We start from the raw sequence: 12,131 nt of genomic DNA, 5'->3' as shown, positions 1-12,131 counted from the left end.
CGATAATCACTCATGTTCCTACGACCCTCTACATCATTTTGATTCCAATTTGGGTGTACTATTGGCATCTTCTGGTCCCCAGGTGGGCCTTGCTGATTTTCCCTTTCCCAAATTCTCATCCCAGCTGTTCTAATCCTTTGCCGTTCTTTGGGAGAAAATATTATACTTATTATCGACTGCATTTCCTCCCAGGTATAAATATTAGGGCCTATGAATTGGTCTAATTTTTCTGATAGGCCTATTGGATCTTCCAGTAACCCTTTTAATTCCTTTTTAAAGTTCCTGACTTCAGTGGAAGTCAAAGGAACGTTTACAAATCCTATCCCCCCCTTGTGCTCCCCCCAGGGGTACTTCCCATAAGGGGAATAAACTAACTCCTGGTGTTTCTTGCACCGTGTCTTGGTCTTCCGATTCCTTTACTTTAACAGAAGTTTTCCGCCGTAACCTAGGAGAGTTTGTAAGTGATACTTTTTCAATTAACCTCTGAGACCTGTCCGACCTTCTCCTAGCACTAGGTGTCAGCTCTTTTCCAGGAGAAGGGGGGGCTGTTGGAGGGAGGCGGTAGGGAGGGGGCAAAACTTCCAGAGGATCCCACCGCTTCTCCTTTTCTTCCCTTGAGATCTCAGATATTTTAAAGGTACTAACTCCTTTTGGCCAAATCTCCCCTTTCCAGCAGGAGGCATATTCACTCTCCTCTGGGCTGAAGGATTCTTTAGAGTTTTGTGGAATAAATACTAAATTGGCTAAAAAAATACAAAAGTACAGCATTGTTCACACATTAAGGAAAAGTATAAAATCAAGAGGCTTCTGAGGTAGAAAATAGCCGCAGCTGGCATGAAGGACACAACATCTGTGGTTCCCTGATAAGCTACATGAGGTACGGGACGGGATGCAATTATTCCGTGGCTTTACCTTATGATGTATAGCGGATACGGGAATGGGATGATACCATGAAACAGATAAGCTGCCAATTAGCTGCCCGCTAGATGCTCAGAGCCAACATTTTGTCAAATTTTGATGAAATGCTGTCCTTTGTGCGAACTTTGCTCATTATAATGTCATTATAATGCCAAAACACACCTCCATCCCGAAGGCTACCCGCCTCCAAGGTGCGAGCACTCCTTCTTGAGTCTGCGCCCTGAATTTCTCGTAAACTATACCTTTAATTGTGAAGCGAGAGAATTTTACACCAATCATGATAAAAGTATGTATGACTAAAGTCACTCAAACTCCACCTTGAAGATAACAACTAGTATAAAAATAGCCCGAGAGAGGGGGGATACCCGGGGAAGACACCATCACAAAGAATTACATCACTGACTTCTGGGATCAGTCGACGGGCTGAGCCTCTCTTCCCCCCCATAGGGACGCCTTTGGGTAAGACTTAGATTATACCGAGTGCTTCCTCGGGAAACTTAGAAATTTCTCTAGAGACTCTCTTTTCCACATTTAGAGCCAGGCTGTATCGTTTATAACTTTGTCGCGCGTTTTGTATATGTAACAATACTTTCATTTGCACGTGCTTTGCAGACAGTGTATTTATCACCGGCAATCCTAAGAACCTATCTATCTGTTGTTTAAATAAACTGCACTTTTTTAAGTAGCTAGTCGTTTTGGTTTCTCACTGAACGCGACCAAAGACTGGAGAGTGGCCGTGCTAGTTCAGGAGCACGACTAGACTGAAGGTGCAGTCCACTATTAGTGTATCCAAATCGTAATAGTTTAATACATATTAAACGCGATTGGACTGATAGTGCTGAATTGGGCATCACTCAGAATTTAAACCTAGCCGCACCTAGCCTCCCACCTCGGTGAGGAGGGTTAGAACACAAGGGGGTTTATTTTCTGCCAAAACCGCTTTGCCCCTTTTCACGCAACAAGTTTACATAAAGGTTTAAAGCCTGGCATATCCACCCTTCAAAGGACCCATATCTAGGCCAATACAAATGGTCTGCTCGTATAGGTTCCTTTGTCCATTCTATCATATAATACTGAATCATTTTAACTTTATCCTTATTTTTAGTATCCGGATCGATATTCCAATTAGCCAATTTTATCCCCAAAGGACTGTCTTGGGGTATATCTGCCGGCACTTTCCCGCTCCCCTTTTCCCTGGGGCTGTCTTCTGCTCACCACAGCAGTCAAGCACCCAATTTTCCCGGGGCTGTCTTTCACTCAGTTTCTGACGCTTCGTCTCTTCACCGGCCAATTCCCTCGCAGGAGACTGGAACCGCGGTTAGAAAGACTCCACACTCGCTCCCCAGATCCGGACTGTCCGGTCCGAGTTCCACAAACACAGCAATCAAGCCCCAAACCTGCCCAACCAGGCAGTACTTACAGTCCTGTTTTCTTGCCTGGGTCTTCGTGCACAAGAATTATGGGCTACCGCGATTTTTCCTGGGGAGACTTACCCCTTTTGCTTTATGAGTCCCTCCTCTCGTGGGATTATCAGCTTGGAGTCTCAACAGGCACCGGGAAGTCCTTCGAGCAGGCCGCCGAAATCAGTGGGGTGCATCTCCTGCTCGGGGTCTCGGAGCCCACTGGGACCAAGTGAATTCTCCCGGACGAGCCCCCAAATTGTAATAAATAGCCAGATCCCTTAAACAGAAATGGCACTTATTTTATTATAGGGACAAAGCCAATAAAGCAAAAGCACAGCGCTGGGTGCATGACTCAAGTCAGAGGCACACCAGCTAACACTTCAGCCATGTCTTATATACATTCAGTATTGCATACGTATTCACTATTTTAGACAGAGTAATTGTTGATAATGGTTGATTATCATTAGTCCTTTTTCTCTTCTATTTGTGTGTTTCCTTCTGAATTGTTTCTGAGGATCGATGATCTTCAGTTCCCTTTTCCCATGCATCTGTTTCCTTCTGGTAGGATCAGCTCCCTTTTCCCATGCATGTGTTTCCTTCTGGTAGGATCGATTATCATCAACTCCCTTCTCCTATGCATCTGTTTCCTTCTGTTAATCACTTGTGGAGTCTTTTGGAGAAGTTCTCTTTTGTTTCTCTCGGATGTTTTTCTTCATGATGTTTTTCTTCATAGTTGCTGTTAGTTGTTATCTTTGAGGTTTCTCATGTTTCCTAATTTACTAAAGGTTAGTTATCCTTATAAGTCAAAGATTTATAGCCTTGTTATTATGGCGAAAGCCAACAATACCTTCACTGTTTTTCACACTTAATAACCTTCTTACTGTGTGAGAAAATAGCTAATTACTGACTTTCTTACCATGTAAAAATAGTTAGCCACTGAGCTGATGTTACAGAGAGTGATAATGAGGAGACAACCAGAAGTAGTTAATCACTTCAAGGTTCTTCTATACATCAAGTACGTACTCCTATACCAATTAGGATAGAGTTATGGCTGCTTCAAAGAACATCCTTATTATCTTCAAGAAGTTGGCAAACTTACAGCAAACTTTTACTGTCCTGAGATGACTCAATACCTTAAAAGGATAATGTGAGGAAGGGTCTCCTTACCCAAACGACCACCGAGACACTCACTGCTTGCGCAGAAGCGTTTTGCCAACCCAGAAAAAATTTGATGCGCATGGGCAAAAAGGCTATTCGGTCATCCTAATGAATGTGTAAGCCTAGGTGGAGTTATGTATTAGGCAGGCGGAATAGTGAGAATCTTTTGTGTATAAATAATGGGTGAATATCCCCGGTAAGGTGTGCTAGATTTGTGGGGTTTTCCCCCAGCACCCAACGTCGAATGAAGCAATATCTCCTCTCTAAACTACTTTTGGTTTCGAGGGCTTTTATTTTAGGTAACAAGTACGGCTGCTGCCACAGTCTCACCTACTTTAAATGGCAGCAGTTAACAAATACCCCATCCATCAGCAGCTCTTCACTGCCATTTTCTGATGAAAGGAGGAGTGTAAATTGTGACAAGCAGTGAGCACAAAGCAGAACTTCCCGTTCTCGCTAAACCACTTCCAAGAAGCAGGAAGCAAGCAGGGTAGAAAAGCAAAGAAAACCACTGAATGGAGATCCCTGCCCCCCCCCCCAATTTTACTCGCTAATCGGATGTGACGTCAGGATGTCGGTGAGCATGATCCACGAGGGAGACAGATATGCATATATGACCACCCCCCCTCTTCTCTCCTCCCTCCCACTCGGGTTTCGGCCTTGCGGTTGCTATCCATTTGAACAATCAGCCACCACTACAGGTTCCCTCCCTGCCCGCTCCGATGTAGTGTGATCTTACATCCATGTCCATTGTTCATTGTCATACTACTGACACTTTGCTTGCTGGGGACAGAATGCGCCCTCGCACTCCCTTAGCGAGGTGGAGGAGTTAATACGTCCTTCCAACCTTCTTTTCTTTCCCCTTTGACGAAATTGATCCCTCTCCTCTCTGGCCCTAGAAGCTGTCCGTCATACGGAAGGCCCTGCCTCTTCCGGGTCTCTTCGGCTGGGCCACCGCCGCCTCCTCCTCTCTCGCTTGCTCTCTCTCTTTTGTGAGTTATAGCAACTGTTGCCTCGTGAATCAAGCGCCGTAGTCACCGTAGTCCTGGTGACTGTTACTTATCAACAACAACCGCTCTTCCGCTGCTTTCCATCTCCTTCCTCGTCGTCACCTACAACAGCCACCACCAGCAAGAACAACAACACAGCTTTCCACAGTTCAGGTGAATGTAACTGTTCTGTACAGGCTTGTGATACCGCCTTTCTATCCCTTTCTTCTCCTCTCCCTCCACCCCAATCTTTACCTCCTCCCTCCTTGCAGTATCCAGGCTGGGACTGCTCCATTGGGCTTCACTATTGATGAGGGGGGAGGGGGGAGGGAGAAGCCTCGAGCGCTTTCTCTTCCTCAGCCTTTCTTCCCTCCCATTTTATAATATGGGAAGAGACATCATTTCCAAAGGGGAAAAAATAATGTAAATTGCCCTGTGGTTGTTTATTATGAAGGGTATTTATTTTTTTTTTTTGTAAGTTGTTATCTGACATGCTGCAGTACTTGTAGTGTTCCAAAGTATCTTGTATATCAATAGGGAAGGCTAGCGGGTGACACAGCAGAGGGATTAGAGATCCTTTAAAACTGTCTTGAAGGTGTGATTAGTAGTTAATAGTAGAGGTTGAAGGGCTGATTGGTACTATATAAAATCCTTTAGTGCAATTAGCTGTAATTTCCATAAACCAAGCTATCTGGTTGCAAGTGTAATTTAATTTTATGGCCGTACTTCTGAATTCCCAACTTCCTGTTCTCATCAAGTAACATTTTCATTTTATTTTAAAAACATATTTGTTCCACGTGGAATTTTTGATTGTATTATTTTTCATGCACTGATTCAGAGCCTTCTTGAATTCTCCAGCTCATACTACTTGTAGAATTTAACTTGATAGTATAGAAACCACTAAATTTTCAGTAAACTCAAAGGAGTTGTGCATATTTAGAGCACACAATGCTGTGTGTTTGTCTTACTTTCTTAGAAACACGTTTGTTTCTGAAGAGCTAAAGAAGTCTTTAATGTATAGTTCCATAACCATAAGAACCATTTACCTGGGTATGTTTTCTTAATTAAGGTGGTCCAACCGTGCCATCTTATTCATCCATATGGTTTCCTGTTGTCGTTCAGTTTCTGTATCAACTTGCGTTATCTCAGTAGATGTTCTAAAATAGTTTCATAGTCTATTAACCCTAGCTTATACTGTGTTAGGAAGTGCACCTCTGCTTACAAAAAATGTATGTGTTATATTTCTTATGAACATAGTGTTTTTCTGCTACCTAATAAAAGTGCTAGGTATAAAAACAATGACAGATTGTCTCTACTGTGGGTTTTAACCTATTTTTAAATTAGTTTAAAAGAAGAAAAACACTGATACTGTGTAACTATCTAGTTCTTCACAACCCCTTAGCCAATGTTTTTTTCACCGGTTCTTAACATAAATCCTATGTGTATTTCCAATATAATTGCTTTACTTGGATTTACTCTAGTCTGTCTCTCTCTCTCACATTTAGTGTCGTGATGAAATGTTTAGTTGCCTCTTATGCCCATACTTACATGGCACAAAACAGGGATATTTTTATCTTCAGTGATTCCTTTTTGTTTTGTTTTATCACATTATCAGTCCTTTTGAATTAAACCTAATTTTGAACTAACTATAATATTTTATTAGGAAAATAATGATTCATTTTTTAGAATTACTGTTTACTAGCATGCAGATACAAGCCTATGAAATGGAAGACAAAATGATAGATTTTTGCTGAATTGTTTCCTATCCACTGTTCTTTCCTTTTCCGTGTTAGATGCTTTGCTTCCGCATGGTTTAATGTTTCACAGTTTACTTGAGGTAGTGGGATGTGGCAAGGCTGGGAAGCATTGTATATCAGACATCTCTGAAGTATATATATCCAGCTGAGCTGCAGGGATAGCCTGCAGTTACTCTTTTGTTAATCTGTTTTCTGTTTGGGTGTAAATGTTACCTGCTTCATCTCAATATACACAAAATTGACATTTAAAATTTATTTTGAAGAAGACTCCTTCAGCCAATTGCAAATGACTAGGAAGAACGCTTATTCAGTAGTTCAGGATCTATTTTTCACACTAGCAACCTGAAGATTGGTTAAAACATCTTTAAACATACTGTGAAAATAATCATGTTGAGGAATTTGCCTTTTTGTCAAGCAGGAGAATCTGAGGAAGTTTTAAAATTATTTCTTTAGATAATTTAGAAATTATCTGTAAGTGTGCTCTGTTGACATCTGCTTAGATTTTTGCAGAACATATTAAAACCTGCCCCCTTAGTGCCTCTGTGCCTGGCTTGACATCTCTGTTGGTGTGGTAACCCTTTGCCACTTTAAATTTACCATTAAAAAAATCAGAGATTTACTAAAACTTAGTATTGGAGTAGCTGGTTTGGTTTTTTGTTTGTTTTTTTTTTTTTTTTTTTTTTTAGTATCTATGTTAAAATATATGTGTTATATATTTCATATATATGTATCTGTATACATTTAAATACGGGTGATTGAGCTTTTTTTTTTTTTTTTTCAACACGCCCTATTCTTGGAATTGCATATAAGTTAATTTTCCTGAAAGTTCTGGGTGATTGACACTATGTCCAGACAGAAAAAGAATAAATTCAGTAAAGATATGCCAAAATGAAAACTAATTTATGATGGAAAATGTTCAAAAACCTTGAGTGTTGATGGCAATATCCATTTCACTTTGAGTAGATCTTTATTGTGTACATGAGAAACAGCTATTTAGAGAGAATGAGCATCTGCCTATGTGTCAAAGCCTGCTCTACGTACTTGCATCAAGTATTTAAAAGTTTGATGCTGAGAAGGAGTGAGGGAGGAAGAAGGAATTTCAGTGGAAAAGACTAGAGGGAGCATTGAACTTGGACAATTTGTACTGCAGAAGCATGCTAGTCTCACAGATGAGGGAGATGCTCCATAGTAGTGGAGAGGGGAGTGCTAGTTTAATCTCAGTAGGGTCTGGTTCTGGTTGAATTTCTTCATGTAAGGAATATTTATTCAACCAACCCGTCTCACCAAATTTAACAGATTGAGGCTCTATCCTGTTTTATATAAACAAACCTATGTGTCTGCAGAAGTTTCATTTACTATAGTTACATTCAAAGGACTATCTTATGGTACTAATAAAGGGTTACTTATGGAACAATTGAAGTTGGACAGCATTGCAACTGCTCTTTGCTAAAGTCCCTCCTGTCTCTGGTATATCCTTGAGCAACACAGAGGAAAACACTTGCTATCAGTAGAAACTAGATCTAACAAAAATCAAGACTGGAAAATGTAGTTCAGACAATCATTAGCTAGTTTTTAAGTACAACTATTTTTACAGTATAATATATCTAGATGTCTTTAACTGTAGCTGTGTAGATATAATAATTTTAGACTGCTTTCCAAGCTGTTTACCATCACTTTTGAGATCGCAATCAATAGGGTAGCTTTTAATGTTGCAGTGATGTGTCCTTGAAAGTAATTAAAAGTAGCAATCACTGTACTACTTAAGTCTCTATATTTATCTTTTTGCCTGTGTTGATGGAAATGGGTGTTTGATCCTGGACTCCGAGTTGCTACTGTGTTCTTTACAAGGCTAAATCCTAGAAGTGGAGGAGGTGAGGCAACTTCTCTTTGTGATTTGTCTTATAAGCCCATTATCCTAATGTAGGCAAAAACAAAAAAAAGGTTTGTTTTTGCTTTAGAAAATACATCGCAAGCTTGTGAATTCTGGAGAAAAAACAAAATGCCAGTTACAAACCAGTTCTCATTCATGAATGCTCTCTTAGGAAGAAATTTGCTCCCCCCCCCCCCCCCCTTTTTTTTTTGCTTTCAGAGCAGTCTTCATTTTGTTATTATTTTTTGAGGTCCCTGTAGAAAACCTCATCCAAGTAGTATGAAATGTTTTATGTTTTGAGGTGCACAAACTGGGTATTGTATAGACTAGTTATCTTAGCCTTTCCTATAACTTTTGAAACATCTTTTTATTCTTGTGTTCCTAAGGAAATGGTTTCTGTGATGCTGCCCTCCATCTTATTTGAGAAGAGGGGTAGCGGTTTCAAAAACACAAATTTCATCAAAATAATTATCTGGGGAAAGGTAAGACTAAATTTATGCTACTATTGAAGAAAAGGCAGTCGGTGCTCAGGTGTTATATATTCCATTTGGCAATAGACATCTGGCCAATCAGCAAACAACCACACCCTATACTCCATCTATTGTAGTATGGATACATTTAAAGAGCAAAAGGCATAAGCAAGATTTCCTAATTCCTATAGATGTCATTAATCATGCTACTATAGAATGACGTATAGGAGAAAAGCCATATTGTCCACTTCTATGTGCTCTCCTCCAGTGGATTTGCTAAAATATTATTGAAAATATTGATCTTGTAGAGGTATTTGTAGATATCTAATTTGGCCTGCAGAATCTTTATGATTGAAAATAATGAGCAAAACCAGAAGAACGCAGTTTGACAAAAACATCTTAGAGTCATCTTGAAGATCCATTGGGCATACGTAGATATAAAAAGTAAATATGAAGCATCATGCTGCCATTTTTAAAGTGGTGTTTTGTTTTTTTTAGGTTGTGAATTTATGATCCAAAATATAGATTGATATCTTGTTCTTTGTGAGTGTAAAATAAAGTATCTCTACATAGCATGTTGTGCAGATGTTTTAGCTATTGAAACATTAAATTTGAGCTTTCTTGGTGTTTAAGATTTTTAATTGTCCTCCTAAATGACAAATTAGAGAAAAACTTGGTTGTTTGCTTTCAGTTAGAATGCAGTGAAGATATGTACTGCTTTAGTTTTTCTGCTTTAATATTTATTAAATATTTGCTTGTGTGTACAAGCAAAGTAAAATAAGGAATTCATTCACTACCTTTCATCTGCAGGCAGATGTTTAGCCATTTCTAGGAAAGCAGGGCTTCATCACGCATAACGGTTCCTTGGGAAGACAAGCGCCATAACTCTGAACATTCCCCCCTTCCTCCTCCTTCCCTGCAGCTTTTATTGCTGAGCACAGCATCGTATGGGATATCCCTTTGGTCAGTTGGATGGGAGCTGAACTCAGGAACTGATTCAGGAATGCATGGATTGGGATCAAAGGCAGGCAGACAGGCAGGCAGAGTCCTCCTTGGATGTCGGCCATTGAAGAAAGAGGCTGACCCCTTTGATCCCTCAGCTTTTATACTGAGCATTAGGCAGATGGGGTGGCATACCCTGTTGATCAGTTTTGGGTCACCTTTCCTGTCCCCTCCTCCCCGCAGGTGTGACCCTCTACGCTTTTCCACTTCTGACCCTCCAATGGGGCAAATAAGTTAGCTGACCTTGGTTGTTATAGCAATAAGTATAAGCAAGAGCCTCTCTGCATGCCATTCTTTGGTGTCAATTATAAACATCAGGCCTTATCTCTGCTAGAAGCAGACACTGTCTGAAAAATAATGCTGTTAATTTCAGAGAGTTCAGTTAGTAGAGGCTTAGCTGCAAAGTGAAATTACTGAAAAGAAAATTGGTTCTATTTTAACTCAAACCAGGATGATAACCCTTTTAAAAAAGATATCTGGAGGTGTGTGGTGGCTATTTGAGAAGAGTTTTAAGCTCTTTAAGCAAATTGGTCAGAAATGTATAAGGAGGCCTACAGATTTATTAATGCTTCTTAACCTGAAAGCACCACATACCTTTTAGGTTGCACAGCAACTGACTCCTAGCAACAGTAGTAGATTGAATTTCTAAGAGTGACCATGTCGGATGTAATAATAAAGCAAGAGTACAAACAGTTGTCATGGTTTTCTTTTCATAATAAACTAGTTTGAATTCAAGGAACTTTTTGTCCCTCAAAAATAGAAAGCCCCTTGTAAAACAAAGGTACTTCAGAATGCTTCTGGTACCAAAGCGAATAAAGCTGTTTAGAATGAGAGTGGCTGTCATGTTTTTGGGCGTGGGTTTTTTTTCTAATTTCCTTTTTTTTCTATCATAGTACTATGAGACAAACCAGAAAATAAAAAATCATTAAATAGAGCGTTAAGTAAGACATTTAATGCTTGCTTACGGTGATTTGTAAATTTTAACTACTTTCGTAAAGTAATCTATTGTAGGGCTTCCTAAAAGTCACCAGCTAAACAAGTAAACAAAAAAATGTTTTTGAAGGAATCAAAATTCTTTTACTTTGGAGTATAAATCAAACTAATGGAGTTAGAAAGAGACTTCCCCTGAAAAGGTTATTCCATAACTGCCTACTGTAGGGATTCTTGCATCTACGTGAAGCTTATAGTATCAGCTAATCTCATTTAGACAATTTCTATGTTCCAAAATATACATGATGTTTTACCTTTTCAAATCCTTTGTGTTAAATGTGTGAAAAAGGTAGAAAATACGTGGGCAGGTAGGTGGTATGGGGATGGAATGGCACACAGAAATTCTCTCACGAATAGTACAACTACAGTCAAGTTTAAAATTTCTCACCTGGCTGACTGACTTAAGAACTAGAACATTGTATTTTTTTTAATATTTTTAAAATGCTAGTAAAATTTAAGACTAAATTAGATTAATACCCTTGTTCACTTCTTGTGTCTGCTTTTAGAACAGTTAAAGTGTAGTTCTGCTAAAGGCCAAAAACTATATTAAAAAGCCCAATTCAGTTCTTTGTGATGTGTTATATGTCATTAAAATAGCACCATTTTTTCTGAATAGCAGAGAGCTGTCCTAACAGCTTAAAACATAGAGTTTCAGTTAATAAAAGCAGTAGTTCTACCTTCATAGTGACGAACAAGAACATTGTATGGAAATATAAACTACTTTAATGTTACTAATGTTACTCATTTGACTTGGGATGTTTTAGTGTTGCATTCTAAAAAGGTCTTTGTTAAATAGGTCAGACTATGTGAATAGTATCTTCCAGCTCAAATACTCCATTTCAGAATGTGTTCTTCTGTGATATCACTAACATTACAATACTCACTGTAAAGCATATTAGTAGGTGAAGATTATATATTCAGTAAAACAAATGTTTATATTTGAATAATCATATTTATGTGGCATATTTTTCTAAACTGGGGTCTTAAAAAGCATTTATAAAGCCTATTTGAAGCAGGTATTTAGGTCTGTCTTATCTTTAGGGAAGTTGTTAAGCAAGCACTTAGTTTTAAGCATGTGAATTCAGTTAATTTAAGTGAGAGTTAAGCACTTGTATGAGCAACATTCTGAATTAGTATGATGTCATTAGGCTACCAATAAATTATTTTTGCAATAAGGAGGTATTAGTGTCGTAAACTAGCAAATACCACTAAAACTGGAGAGTTTAGAGGAAAGATGATGAAGCAAAGATGGAAGAGAGATCTGAGACTCAGAAATTGAAGGTTTGCAATTTGGAGGTTAAATCATATTTTTTTAAAAAAAATTTCTTTATTTTTTTGAGTAATGGAAAGTAAGTAGAAAGCAGAAATTTAAAAAAGACAAACTATAGAAAATACCTTTTATAATGTAGCTGTTCATATTTGTAGCCCATAACTTTTTAAAGGTATTTTTACTATATAAGCAAAAACCAACTTTTACTTACAGTAGTGACCTTTTCAGATGAGATTTGGGAATCTTCGTCTTCCCTTAAAAAAAATGATGGTAAGTATGTATTCTCAAATCATGTAGATTACTT

The 12,131-nt window shown here is 38.8% G+C and overlaps 1 protein-coding gene across 1 annotated transcript in view; it reads left to right on the top strand.

Moving 5' to 3' along the window:
- Positions 1-4,484: 4,484 nt before the first annotated feature.
- Positions 4,485-12,131, top strand: part of LOC128901971 (transcription factor RFX3-like) — a 225,794-nt gene continuing 218,147 nt past the window's right edge. Inside the window, exon 1 of the mRNA XM_054184188.1 lies at positions 4,485-4,642. The gene's annotated coding sequence lies outside the window, so the exon portion shown is untranslated. The remainder of the gene's footprint in view (positions 4,643-12,131) is intronic.

Source organism: Rissa tridactyla, chromosome W, assembly GCF_028500815.1.
Source record: "Rissa tridactyla isolate bRisTri1 chromosome W, bRisTri1.patW.cur.20221130, whole genome shotgun sequence".
Classification (NCBI taxonomy): Eukaryota; Metazoa; Chordata; class Aves; order Charadriiformes; family Laridae; genus Rissa; species Rissa tridactyla.
The sequence above is the reverse complement of the archived record's forward strand: the minus strand, read 5'-3'. Positions and strand labels throughout refer to the sequence as shown.